This window comes from Ursus americanus, chromosome 7 (assembly GCF_024610735.1).
Source record: "Ursus americanus isolate L20-20 chromosome 7, mUrsAme1.1.p, whole genome shotgun sequence".
Lineage (NCBI taxonomy): Eukaryota > Metazoa > Chordata > Mammalia > Carnivora > Ursidae > Ursus > Ursus americanus.
Window position 1 is genome coordinate 27,884,060 of NC_142133.1, and position 14,703 is coordinate 27,898,762.

Here is a 14,703-nt window from a genome sequence, read left to right on the forward strand (position 1 = left end):
AAATAAATAAAATATTAAAAAATAATAATAATAAAACAAGAACAAGAACTAATACTAGAAGCGTGAGCCATAGGAGGCTTTGACTTCTCTGACATAAATCTTTCCTATCCTGAAATTCAGCCCACAGTTGTGGCCCCACTGGCTACATGTCCTATGTGGACTAAAAATGTCATGGACTTTCCCTCACAGAAATGTTCTGTGACTAAACATCCTGATATCAGGAAACTGGGCCCCAGTGAACAGGCATGCTGAGCATCCTGGCTCGTAGCTCTTTGAGGAGCTGAGTTGACAAGGCAGGAATCAGCCCAAATATCTGTCACAGTTTGCTAGTAAAACAGTCCCCTCCTCTCCTCACCCGCAGTTTTGCCTGCCATGGTTTCAGTTACCCCTGGTCAACCGAGGTCTGGAAGCAGATGATCCTTCCTCTGACCTATTGTCAGAAGGAAAAATAGTAGCCTAACACTAAGTTACAACGCCTCACGATTTCCACATCATCTCATCCCGTAGGCATTTTACCATCTCACGTCATCACAAGAAGAGGAAGGGTGAGTACAGAACACAAGCTATTTTGAGAGAGAGAGAGAGCACATTCACATAACTTTTATTACTGTACATTGTTAAAATTGTTCTATTTCATTATTCATTATTGCTGTTAATGTCTTACTGTGCCTAACTTATAAATTAAGCTCTAGCATAGGGGTGTATGTACAGGAAAGAATATAGTGTACACACGGTTCGGTACTAGCCATGGTTTCAGGCATCCCCTGGCAGTCATAGGACATAGCCCCACAGATAACCACAGATAAGGGGGGCACTACTATAATACGAATCTCTGAAACAGGAATAAAAAGTGGTGAAAAGAAAATTACTTACACAAATTGCCCTTGAGAAGTACGGCATAATCTTAAACATGTCACATTAACTAAAACGTAGTTCTTTCAGAAGTGAGATTTTTAAAGAATCTTACTTGGTCTCACCGATTATTTGTTTTTGTTATTGGTAACAGATCCTTTGACAGGAAACCAACACTTTACTTTGCTTGTCATGGTAATTAGCTCTACCGAAGTCTAATGGGCCCTTGGGTTCTTTCCATACTTAATAAAGAGCCATAGCATTTAAATCAACTCATCTATTGTTCTGGTTATCTATGGTTGCATAACAAACCACCCCAAAGCTCACTGGCTTAAAACAATCATCATTTTATTATCTCTCAAGGTTTCTGTGGGTCAGGCATCCAGGAAGAGTTCCACTAGCTGGTCTGCCTTAGGATCTCTCCTGCACTTGCAGGAGCTAAAAGAATGGGCATTGGTAGGGCGAGGGATGCCTGGGCACCTCTCTTTCACCATGTAAGGGGGGCTCTCCATGTGGTCTGTCTGCATGGGTTAGCTTGTGCTTCCTTACTGGATGGTGACCTCAGGGTGGTAATGCTTCTTACACAGTGGCTCATGGCTCTTGTTGGGGTCCAACAAGCCTGGTGGAATCTGCACCATCTTTTTTGGGGGGAGGGGCAGAGGAAGAGGGAGAGAGAAACTTTTTTTAAAGTTTTTATTTTTTTTAAGATTTTATTTTTTAAATCTATCTATCTACCTATCTATCACAGAGAGAGAGAGAGAGAGCGCGCGCAAGCACAAACAGAGAGAGAAGCAGATTCCCCAATGAGCAAGGAGCCCGATGCAGGACTGGATCCCAGGAGCCTGGGATCATGATCTGAGCTGAAGGGAGACGCTTAACCAACTGAGCCACCCAGGCGTCCTGAGAGAGAGAGACAGACAGAATCTTAAGCAGGGTATGGAATCCAGCACTGGGCTTGATATCACAACTCTGAGATCATGACCTGAGCTGAAATCAAGAGTCCGAAGTTTAACTGACTGAGCCACCCACGTGCCCCTGAACCACCTTTTATGACCTTGCCTGGAAAGTCATGTAATGTCACTTCTGCCATAATTCACTGGTTAACCACTCATTAAGATTTTGCTCAGATTCAAAGCAAGGGGCCACAGTATCCACCTCCTCTTGGGAGAAGGGTCAAGGAATTTGCAGAAAGGTTTTCAACTGCCATTATCTATGCAGAAGACATTCTTTGGTTTATATAATAATTAACTCCAGTGAAACACATTATTTCTCTCTTCCTTTTACTTCCTTGTGTTTTCTTCTCTCTTTCATGATCCCCTTAAAATGTTTACAAATTAAAGATTTCAGCTTTAAATGTTTTTCTTGGGTCTTACGTGTTCTGCAGATAGATTAATTTTTATGCCAGGCTCAAATATTTCCGGCTGCTCTGTTCTATTCTGCTTACTTCCTGTTTGGTTGACTTTTATTTCCTGTACTCTTTGTCAAAGGGCTTTGTCGAAGTTGTAAACTTCCATTTTGGCCTAGACACTGTGTTCTATTTCTGAATCTGCTAGTGGTCTTAAGCAACAGTATGCATACAGTAACTATAATACAGGAAGTGAAAATTAAAGTACTATCTTAACTTAATATTGATAGAATTAAATGCCCACCTGAAAGAAATACATATTTTAGTGGGGACCATTTTCCAAGATCTCAGACCTCAAAGAGTTGGTTCACCTTCTCAGTAGTGAACTGAAACTGCTCTTGGCCATTGGCTGCACTATGGAGGATCCAGCCCCAAAGATCTTATTCCCAAGTAATCACAAGCCTAGCTATAATTCTCTTTTAGGGATAATTCTATATTTCTTAAATCATTCTGGGCTACAAACAGGAGCCTCAACTCAACTGGCTGAAACCATATGGGAATATTTATTATCTCATATAACAAGGAGTCTGAGGTGAGATGATTCCAACTCAGTAGTTAACCATGTCATCGCAAACTCAGATTCCTCCTAAATCTTTCTGCTCTAACATCTTTAGCATGTTGCTTTTATTTTTAATTCATGGTCTTAAAATGGCTTTTCTAGTTTACTTGTCACATGCAGACACAGCAAAGTCCAGTGAATTCCTGGGTCTCTCTTTTCATTAATGAAAAAAATGTATTCCAGAATCTCCCCAGCAAATTTCCCCTCCCGTATCAGTCAGAATTGTATCATTTGCCAATTTCTCAACCAGTCTTTGGCTCAAGATGGGATTATCGTGACTGGGTTAAAAACGAAGTTGGCATTAGTAGCAGGGCAGATTAGCCAAACAAAATCAAGGCTCTGTTAAAAAGGGGGAAGAGGGGAAAGAATGATAGACAGGGGGCCTTTTAATATTTGGAAATATTGTAATACAAAGGCAGACATTCCCCTCCCCTGGAGCTCCTAGATCATTGAATGGCACCACAATTAATACAGTTGCTCAAAGCAGAAACCTGGCAGTTCTACTTACCTACCTCCCCAAACATCTATTTTCCAAAGCCACTGCCTCAAATCAAGCACTTACCTTCTCTCCCCACCATTATTACAACTATTTTCCCTAACAATCACCTGCCTCTAGCCTTGCACTTCCCTTAATCCATCTTCCATGTTGCTGAGCGGGTGAATTTTATCTCCCGCATTACCACGGTGTTCTCACTGGAGCTCAAACGCTAAAAATGAAGTTAGATGCCACTTTCACTCTCTACTTCCTCCAACATGAGTTCATTTATATGGTGAAATCTGTTTTGTGGCAGCAGAAATATGAAAGTGTTCTGGTATAAGGAGGTTCAAGAGACAGATGGGAAAGGAAGGCCAGTAGAGGAGACGGGATGCATCTGTCACTATCATCAGCCTGCAGATGATTTAGAGTCACAGCAGAGGAGGGGGTTAGAGCCAAAAGATAAAGGAATCATATTCATGGCAGATTCTGTGAGACTTTGGGTATAAGCTGTCCTATTTGAGGCCTAGGTGACAAAGTGTGATACTGTGTTGGAGAGAAGGGGAGGTCTTCTGGGCTCAGCAAAGCAGGAAAAAAGACTCCATGCTCTATTGTCTCCTGTCCCTCTTATTTCAGCTCTAATTATCCTATATTGAAATGGCAGGTCTGTGTCCCCACTAACTGGAAGGTCTTTGGTGCTGAGACGTAATTTCTCCTCTGTATTCCAAGGGCCTAGCACGGTGTTTGGCATTATATATACAGAAGCCAACAAGAACCACTTAGAGAAATGATGTGACATACATCATTTAACGTTTAAGGCAAAAAATGTATTCAAAACATACCCAGTAGTATTAAAGTATAATTTTATGATTTATAATATTGATCTATCATTTTTAATAACTAAATATAGATAAATGTGTATATGTTTGCTACAAAAATGAAAAAGTTCCATCTAGAAAATCCAAAATTAGGTTTATTACATTTTGAACCTCATTAGAGTTTTTGATAGTTGGCTGCAAATATTAGTTGAAATATTTAGAATAATTAAATTATTAGATGAAAGTTATGCTTGTCTTCAATCTCAGTTGCTAGATCACAAATATAAGCCTTTTGGGGCACCTGGGTGGCTCAGTTGGTTAAACGGCTGCCTTCAGCTCAGGTCATGATCTCAAGGTCCTGGGATCGAGCCCCATATCAGGCTCCCTACTCAGTGGGGAGTCTGCTTCTCGCTCTCCCTCTGCTGCTCTCTTGCTTGCACTCTCTCTCTCAAATAAATGAATAAAATCTTTAAAAAAACAAAAACAAATATAAGCCTTTCTTATGCTGCACTTAGAAAGCTCAACTTTCAGATCATAATTTCCTATTTTTCCAACTTTCCCACTCCATGGTCATACAAAATCTGGCTTTTATCCTCATTAAGACCTATAAACTTTAGAACAATTTCCAGTTTCCTAGGACAGCTATTCTCTAGACAACTTCCTTCCTTTTTTTTTTTTTTTTAAAGATTTTATTTATTTGACAGAGAGAGAGCGAGAGAGTGAGCACACAAGAAGGGGGAGCAGGAGAGGGAGAAGCAGGCTCCCCACGGAGCAGGGAGCCCGATGTGGGGCTCCATGTGGGATTCAATCCCAGGACCCTGGGACCAGGACCCGAGACAAAGGCAGATGCTTAACCCACTGAGCCACCCAGGCGCCCCACCAACTTCCTTCCTTAAACAGGTTAGTATAAAAACTATGTAGCAAACAAACAAACAAATGAATAAAAAACCCAAACACACACACACATAAAATGATAGCAACACAGGAAAATATGAATAGTGTAATATTTTTTTTAAAAGTCTACCAAATTTTATGTATGTATAGTATTCATGACTGTAGCTATATAAAAAAATTTTTTAAAGATTTTATTTATTTATTTGACAGAGAGAGACAGCCAGCGAGAGAGGGAACACAAGCAGGGAGAGTGGGAGAGGAAGAAGCAGGCTCCCAGCAGAGAAGCCTGATGCGGGGCTCGATCCCAGAACGCTGGGATCACACCCTGAGCTGAAGGCAGATGCTTAATGACTGAGCCACCCAGGCGCCCCAGCTATATAAAATTTTTTTAAAAGTTATGTGAGGATATTCTGCCAACCATTACCCTTGGATATTTTTTGCACGGGGCTGGGGGTGAAAGTATTTTAACTGAGTCTCATTTTCTGTGCTTTAATTTTTTGCTATGATCAAGCAATAGCAGAAGAAATACATCAAATCTTGCATATAAAAAAGCTCTGGAAGGGAGCAATGCACACATTCTCACACTTGCACATTGGTGTCCTTTGTATTAGTGAGGTAGAATTACGGGTCATTTTTTTCTCCAATCTTTCTTTAGGATGTTTTAGATGTATATTTTTGATGCTGCAATCTTTTTAAAATATTTATTTCTGTATTTGAGAGAGAGAGGTGGGGGGAGGGAGAAAGGGAGACAGGAAGAGTGAGAATCTTAAGCAGACTCCCCATTGACTGAGGAGCCCCACACCGGGCTCAATCTCATGACCCTGAGATCATGACCTGAGCTGAAATAGAGATGGATGCTTAATGGACTGAGCCACCCAGGCACCCCTTGATGTTGTAATTTTAAAATAAAAATTTTTAGCAAAAATTAAGGACTTTGAATATTATTAAAGAATTTGTTGGCTTGCTTTTATCATATTAAGTCCATGATTTTGGTATTTGTCTTACTATAATCACTATATGCCCCTCTGCAGGCATAATTACTTACCTTTTTGGGTTCAGAGAGTTGAATCTTGTACATTATATATATTATATATATATTATATATATAACTATATATATAAACCTATATATATAAAATATATATTTATATATATAAACCTATATATATTATATATATAAACCTATATATATAGAGAGAGAGAGTATCTAATGCCCAGTGGTGATACATTGTTACTCATATCACTACTGCAGTGATTCAATGTATAAGAACGTATATTTCATTAGATACTTACTGAGCATGGGGCACCTGGGTGGCTCAGTTGGTTAAGCATTCAACTCTTGGTTTTGGCTCAGGTCCTGATTTCAGGGTCATGGGGCTGAGCCCTGTGTGGAACTCCACTCTTGGTGTCAGAGTCTGCTTGAGATTCTCTGCCTCTGCCCCCTCACCCTCACCCAGCTCGTACACTCTTTCTCTCAAATAGATAAATAAAATCTTATAAAAAATGATATTTACTGAGCGTCTACAATACTCAGAGCACTGTGCTAAACCTTGGAGGGAACAAATGGTGAATAAGACACGGTCAATGCCTTTAATAAAACATGTTAAAGGACTTATTTTTACTTTTCCCACAGAGATGGTCAATTAAGAACCGTTGGGGAAAAAATGAGAGTCTTGAAAGATATAGAGCCTATGAATGTTAAGTACTCTATACGTTAGCATTTTTCTTAGTGAGATTATGGCTGCTAGTTAGCTAACAAATACTTTTATGTTGCTTTATGTCTTAAATCACATTTGGAAATGCAATGTGGCAGGGGGGAAAAGATTCAAACCAAGAATTTGGAGGTCTAGTTTCAAATCTCAACTCAGCAACTAACTAGCTGCATGAACATGCACAAAGTACTTAAGTTTTCTGTGCCTCAATTTCTTTAAGGTTCCTTCCAACCTTAATATTTAACTATCCTCTGTTGAGACATATCAGAAATACCATATGACTTCAATGACGGCTTTATTAGCAGTTCTGAAAAATGCCAATTCTAAATCTGTGCAAGTAATTATTGAATCTCGTGTTTGTGAAACATCGGGTATTACTACTGTTACAGAAACCAAGTTAGTATGCTGTGTCATACTTCTAGGCAGCGTGATACATGCAAAGCCAGCATATATAATACTACACGCCCAGACAACATAAACACAGAGATTACAGAGAGAGGCATTTGAAAAATGAGTGTTTTATGATTGCTTTTTAGAGTTTTCATGTACTAAGATTTCATTTCTCTGGGTGTTCACAAGCCTTATGTTTCAGTTCCTTAAATGAAAATAGGTGAGTGGGCAGGTTTCTCAGAGCTACAGTCCCTCCTTTAGGGACTGTCCCTTGCCCCTAAAGTTTGCTTTAGAAATGGTGGTACATGGACTCATGTTGGACAGGAGGGACCATAGGCGATATTGGTGATGGCAGGATCTGGGTCTTCTGCCACATTCTAAGCTATTTATAATTTTTAAAAGTTAATCTACATATTTCCATTTTCCTGCCAGGAATTCCTGTTGTATCAGCACTTTTCCAGATTAGAAATTTGGGACTTTTCTTTGCCTCCTGGTTCTCCTTGATTCCGTATAACTAGCTGGTCACCAAGGCCTATAACTTCTCTTTGTAATGTCTCTTAATTGTTTTCCTTCCTCTTCATTTTTCCTTCATTTCCACATTCAATATCCTGGTCTGTTTCAGGCTCACGCTTTTTCACGGCAATAACCTCTTCATAGAGGCTTTATGCTACCAGTCTCATTTCCTTCATCATAGCTTTAAATTAAGGTTTAAGAACTCAGAATTTTCAGGGCACCTAGCTGGCTCAGTTGGTGGAGCTCTTGATCTTGGGGTTGTGAGTTCAAGGCCCATGCTGGATGTAGAGTTTACTTAAAAAACAAACAAAAACAACAAAAAAACCAGAAACAAAACCTTGCAATTTTCTCCACTGTCTACAAGATAAAACTAAACCACTCCTCCCAGCATTTCTAATCCTTCCACTACCAAATTTTACACTTATTTCCCTGTTTTCTCAAAATATATTCATATTAGTTAATGTTATGCTAGCTGCTATAACAAAGAGACCCAAGTGGCTCAGAAAAGACAGAAATTCATTTCTTAATTTATTGTCTGAGTTCCAGGCTGCTCCATGCAGTCACACGGATTCCCTCCATTTTGTTTCTCAATCATAACCTCCCGGACATTGTCCTCAATAATAGAGCTGAATATGGATCACAGGACATCTTTTTAGCCTTTGAAAAAGCAAAAAAAAAAAAAAAAAAAAAAAACCAGGCTCACTATCTGAAAGTCTCTGCCTAGGGACGGGCAAGCACATATCACCTGTACTCAAGGGAAGTTGGGCGATACAGCCCAGCTGAGCAATCATATGCCGAGCTACAGCTAATACAGAAAAAGAAGGGAAGTCAGCTAGCGTTGTGTGCCACGCGCCCTCTGCTTCTATTGTCCTGGTCTCTCCAACACTCAGTTTTTTTCTCTTTCTCTCCTTCTCTTCTCTCCACTTACCCAAATAATATCTCCCCTGTATAAGTATTATCTCCTGCCAAGAGTACTGCAGCCATATAAAAGAATGCTTCAGTAAACTGAAAAAAGTGGAAATGGTTCTAGGGCTCTTCAAAACTGATTTGTACATCCTAATCCTTGCCCTTTATGAGGTGTTTTCCCCCGACTTTTGTCTTTTACAACTTCTTAAGTTCATGGAAGTGGATTTCAGAGATCATAAATAATGCTCACTGAGTAATAAGTCAACAGGGGAGGAGTGGGGACAGGAAGAGGGCAGCTGGTTTGCCAACAGCACGGGTAAAATCCACTCCTAATGGCTGAGTCCAACTACTGCAACTCTCTGTCCTGACTTGAAAGTACTCTAATTGGGACTAGAGTGTAGTCCTTTTTTAAAAAAATATATTTTATTTTTAAGTCATCTCTACACCCAATGTGGGGCTCAAACTCCCAACCCTGAGATCAAGAGTCATATGCTCCACCGACTGAGCCAGCCATGCACCCCGAGTGTAGTCTTGATAAGGCTTAATTTCTTGTAAAATAACTGCTGCCTACATTGATGCAAAATATATCTACATAAACTGTGCCACAGAGGGAAGGTAACACAGATTGAAGGGGTTTCAAAGAGAAGCAATTTGGCAATGTTCATCCAGAATTATTTGAGGGAGAGACATTGAATCTGATGAACAGGATCATTGTGGTTATTATTAGTGTCATAATTTAAAGATTTTATTTCTTTGTCAAAGAGAGAGAGTGTGTGTATACAAGCAGGGGGAGCAGCAGGCAGAGGAAGAAGCAGGCTCCCCACTGAGCAAGAAGCCCACTGTGGGACTTGATCCCAGGATCCTGGGATCACGACCTGAGCCAAAGGCAGACACTTAACTGACTGAGCCACCCAGGCTTCCCACCCCCAAGTGATTCTTATGACTACGAAAATTTAAGAACCACTATTTCAAACCACTTGGGATACTTTGGAAAACTGTGACCAAGTTGTTGTCAAAATGATTTGGGGGCACGGTGGGCATTTACTGTGGGTGGGATTAGAGATGCTACATGCCTTCAAAGGAGAGTCTGGCATAGCCAAAAGTTGGCCCTTATCCTTATGCTTTCCCAGTGTCTCACCTGATACTCACATGCATGTAGGTGAAAAATCTATTATAAGCTTGGAACACAATTCCATTTTACATATAAGCACAAAATATTTTTCATGTGGTTTTCATATACACTGAATTCCCCCAGGAATGCAACTACTGTGTAAATCAAAAGATTGTTTAATTAGAAAACTTTCTGAAAGTTGTAAAATCGCAACTCTGATAGCTCACCAATACAAAACATCAGCATCAGGCTGCATGTGCAGCCTCACATTCGCTGTGATGCTGATACATAGGCACGCACATTTGAAAGCCTCATTACGTCTTTTATTTTTTTTATTTTTTTAAAAATATTTTATTTATTTATTTGTCAGAGAGAGAGAGAGAGAGAGAACACAAGCAGGGGGAGCAGCAGGCAGAGGGAGAGGGAGGCTCCCTGCTGAGCAAGGAGGCCGATGGGGGACTTGATACCAGGACCCTGGGATCATGACCTGAGCCGAAGGCAGACGGTTAAGCAACTAAGCCACCCAGGCGCCCCTCTCATTAAGTCTTAATGTAGTCAAACCCAAGTGTGTAAAGAAAAACTCAATTCTGGGGGCACCTAAGTGGCTCAGTCGGTTAAGCAACAGGCTCTTGATTTCAGCTCAGGTCATGATCTCAGCGTTGTTGGATCAAGCCCCACATAGGGCTCCATGCTCAGCACGGAGTCTGCTTGTCCCTTTCCCTCTGCTCATCCTCCTGCTTACTCTCTCAAATAAATAAGATCTTAAAAAAAGAAAAAGAAAAACTCAGTTTTCTTCCTTTACTCTCATACCACCATCAAACCCACAACTTCTGATACCAGATGTGTGGGATTTTTTTACACACCAAACAATTCTGTGTTACACCAGCTAGATGTCTTACAATTTAACTCAATTCTGACACTATCTACCCGGAGAAAGCATCAGATCCCACAGATTTAAGGGCTCAGTCCCACAAGACTGGCCCCATTTCAGACGCCAACTACAAGTAGTAGGTCCCCCAGTTACCTATAACCTCTGTCTGACTTGGCTACATACCAGAAGTTCCCATATCTCCTCCCCCTTGGATTCAATTGTCTGCTAGAACAGCTCACAGAACTCGAGGAAACATTTACTTACTTTTACCAGTTTATTATATAATAAAGGATGTGATAAAGGACACAGATGAACAGCCAGATGCACAGATACACAGAGCAAGGTACGTGGGAAGGGAGGAGAGCTTCCAAGCCCTCTCCAGGCAAGCTACTCTGCTGGAGCCGCCACGTGTTCACCAACCTGGAAGCTCTCTGAACTCCATCATATTGGGATTCTTATGGAGGCTACATCACACAGCATGATCAATTATCAACTCCGTTTCCAGCCCCTCTTCCCTCTTTGGAGAATAGGTGGGGCTGAATATTCCAAGCTTCTAACTGCAGCTTGGTCTTTTTGGTGACCATCCAGGAGCCAACCAGGAGCTCACACAGAGCTGCGTCATTAGAACAATTGCTAGACAATTGATAGACATTGCTATCACTCAGGAAATTCCAAGGGATTTAAGGAGCTCTGTGCCAGGAACTGGGGGCAGAAACCTAAATATACATATTTCCCATTATTCACACCAAACATTTACACACTGAAGTATTATTTTTTTTATAAATGGCTTTTTAGTTCTCCTTGATATTGCTGTTAGAGCAATGTTTTATTTGTTTGAAAAGATACATGTGAGGTAGATTTTATCTATAAATATCACTTCAGGATAGTAAAGGGGATGTTACAAATATAAGTTATAAAACAGTGGACACTGATCCGATAAGGTGAAGAATCACTGTCCTTGATACTAAAGAACAGGCCTTAAGCACATAAAATCTTTTTTTTTAATGATGCAGCAATCAAGAAGTTATCTCTCTCAAGGAACAAACAAATCTGATTCGTAAATGGGTGTTTTGTGGGTCTATGAGCCCAGAAGAATATGAAAGAGAGTGAGAGATAAAAAATGAAATTGCTTTTTAAGAAAAAGGATGCCTGTTATCAAACTGAATAGATATGGTTATAGCAAAGTCTCACAATAAAATCAACCATTGTGGCCCCCCCATAGGCTCAGAAGAGCTATCCAAATGCAAGGTGTACGCTACACCACACACTAAAGATCACACATGGTGGGACGTTTAATAACCCAAGCAGGCTCAAAGAACAAAGGTATTGATCTCTAATCGGGATAACTCATTCAGCAAACGTTGAACATCTGCTCTATATACCAGCCACCAGGAATAAGAGAGTCCCTGCTTTCAAGGATTTTATATTTTAGTCAGAGAACCAGGCACATGACCAGAAAAACTATAGTTTGGTGTGATAAGCAGGACGATAGGTAATATGCTGTTTCTTATGTTGCACAGATGTTAGAAGAGGTTGAGAAGATGTGACCACCAGTTGACCCTCAAGCTCGGCAATCACAGGCTCTTTACCCTTTTCCCTGTCCTTGGAATACAGATTCTAGTCACCATTCCCACACAAGGAGCTATTTCAAGGATGTGGCCATAAAAGAGTAATGTGTTGTTGAGACCATCTGGACTTTGTAAGTGACTGAACCCCATTAAGATCTCAATATAAACTTTTAAGAATCTGCAAGTGGTCGTGGAGATCTACTTGTCGTGCAGCTGCCCAAGACAAACCTTGTTTGTAAGTTCCCTTGCTTATTGAACCTGCAATTTACCAATGTGGAGTGGGGTGCCTGTCTTCAGTCTCTCCTTGTCCTCAGTGTACAGGGTCCAGTTTTGAATTTCACTCAAACTACTGAAGTTGCTAACGAGGCACAAAGAAGGAACAGCCTATCTGGCTAAGGGATTCTGTAAAGCCCTCCTGTATACTGAAGTGTGAAAAAGCGTGTGTTAGGAGGTGGAGAGAAGGGAGATAGATGGTAAGCAGGGTCTCAAGGAAAGGCTATGCAGGTTGTGTGACCCTTGTGGGGAAAGTTATTCACAACTCTATTCAGATACTTTTAAAAACTGAGGTATAACATACATAAGGGGTGCAAGTCTTTACAAACCAGTATAGCTCTGTTTTTAAATATATGTAATCCACATTAAGGATATACAAAGCCAGGGGTGCCCGGGTGGCTCAGTCGGCTGAGTATCACTCCTGGTTTCAGCTCAGGTCATGATCTCAGAGTCGTGGGGTTGAGCCCCCAGTGGGGCTCCACACTCAGCGTGGAGTCCACTTGTCCCTCTCCCTCCCCCTGCGCCAGCACACATGTAAGGGTGCATGCAGTCTCTCTAAAAATAAATAAACAAATAAATAAATATTAAATTAAAAAAAAACAAAACGAAACTATCCAAACTCTAAAGTGGTATTGAAATAGGGAAGAGAGTCCAGTGTAAACTGAACTCAACTTTGATTTGTGCAGAGGTGGCTGGGCATTTACAATGGAGAAGGGGGGAACAGGGAGGGGAAATGAGCAGTCAGGGATGTGGAAATTTATAAAAAATGGGAAAGGGCCATCTATGTTTGTTAACCAGCATTTATTGAAGTTAGGCTCCTACCCTCCCACAGAGACTAGGAGACAGGCATCCTGTAAAAAAATTCTAGCAACTCAGAAGGCTCCCTTGGGCCTTCTCATCAATATTCACCCCAGTTACCCAACATTCTGCCCTCCATCACAAAAATTAGTTTTATCTGTTTTTTGAACTTGATATCGAGACATATCTTGTTTTACTGCTGTTCACTTTATTGTACTTTGCAGATGTTGCTTTTTTTTTTTTTTTTTTTTTTTTTTTTACAAATCAAAGGTTTGTGGTAACCCTGCATCAAGCAAGTCTACTGGAACTATTTTTCCAACAGCATTTGCTCACTTCATGTCTGTGAGTCACATCTTGGTAGTTCTCACAATATTTCAAACTTTTTCATTATTATTCCATTTGTTATGGTGATCTGCAATCATTGATATTCCGATTATAATCATTTGGGGCCCTGCAGACTGTAATCATATAAAGATGGCAAAGTTAATCAATGTTGTGTGTGTTCTGACTGCTGCACCAACCAGTGGCTCCCCAGCTCTCTCCCCCTGCTCAGGCCTCCCTATTCCCTGAGAGACAGCAATATTGAAATTAGGCCAATTAATAACCCTAACATGGCTTCTAAGTGTTCAAGTGAAAGAAGAATCACATGTTTCTCATTTTTTTTTTTTAAGTCAGCTGTATGACTACTGTGGGGCTTGAATTCATGACTCTGAGATCAAGAGTCTCATGCTCTATCAACTGAACCAGCCAGGCGCTGCTCACATGTCTCTCACTTCAAATCAAAAGCTAGAAATCATTAAGCTTATGAAGAAGGCGTGTCAAAAGCCAGGATAAGGCAAAAACTAGGCCTCTTGCACCGAGGAGTTAGCCAAGTTGTAAATGAAAAGGAAAAGTTCTCGAAGGAAATGAAAAGTGTGACGCCAGTGATCACACAAATGGTAAGAAAGAGAAACAGCCTTATTGCTGATACGGAGCAAGTTTTAGTGGTCTGGATAGAAGACTGAATCAGCCACAACATTCCCTAAGCCAAAACCTAATCCAGAGCAAGGCCCTAACTCTCTTCAATTTTATGAAGGCTCAGAGGGGTGAGGAAGCTGCAGAAGAAAAATCTGAAGCCAGCAAAGGTTGGTTCATGAGGTTTAAGGAAAGAAGCAATTCCTACAACATAAAAGTGTGAAGTGAAGCAGCAGGTGCTGATGTAGAAGCCGCAGCAAGTTACCCGGAAGACCTAGCTAAGATCATTCATGACCATGGCTACGCTAAACAACGGACTGTCAATGTAGACAAAACAACCTTCTTCTGGAAGAAGACAGGACTTGAATAGCTAGAAAGAAGTCAATGTCTGGCTTCAAAGCATCAAAGGACAGGCTGACTCTCTTGTTAAGGGCTAATGCAGCTGGTGACTTTAAGCTGAAGCCAACACTCATTTACCATTCCAAAAATTCTAGGGCTCTTAAGAATTATGCTAAATCTACTGTCTGTGCTCTATAAAGGGAACAAGGCCTAGATGACAGCACATCTGTTTCAAATACAGTTTACTGAATATTTTAAGCCCACTA

At 40.7% G+C, this 14,703-nt stretch overlaps 1 protein-coding gene across 1 annotated transcript in view; it reads right to left on the reverse strand.

Moving 5' to 3' along the window:
• The window catches only part of LOC123785954 (uncharacterized), a 54,915-nt gene that overhangs the window by 31,395 nt on the left and 8,817 nt on the right, over nucleotides 1–14,703 (reverse strand). The gene's annotated exons all lie outside the window — the stretch shown is intronic.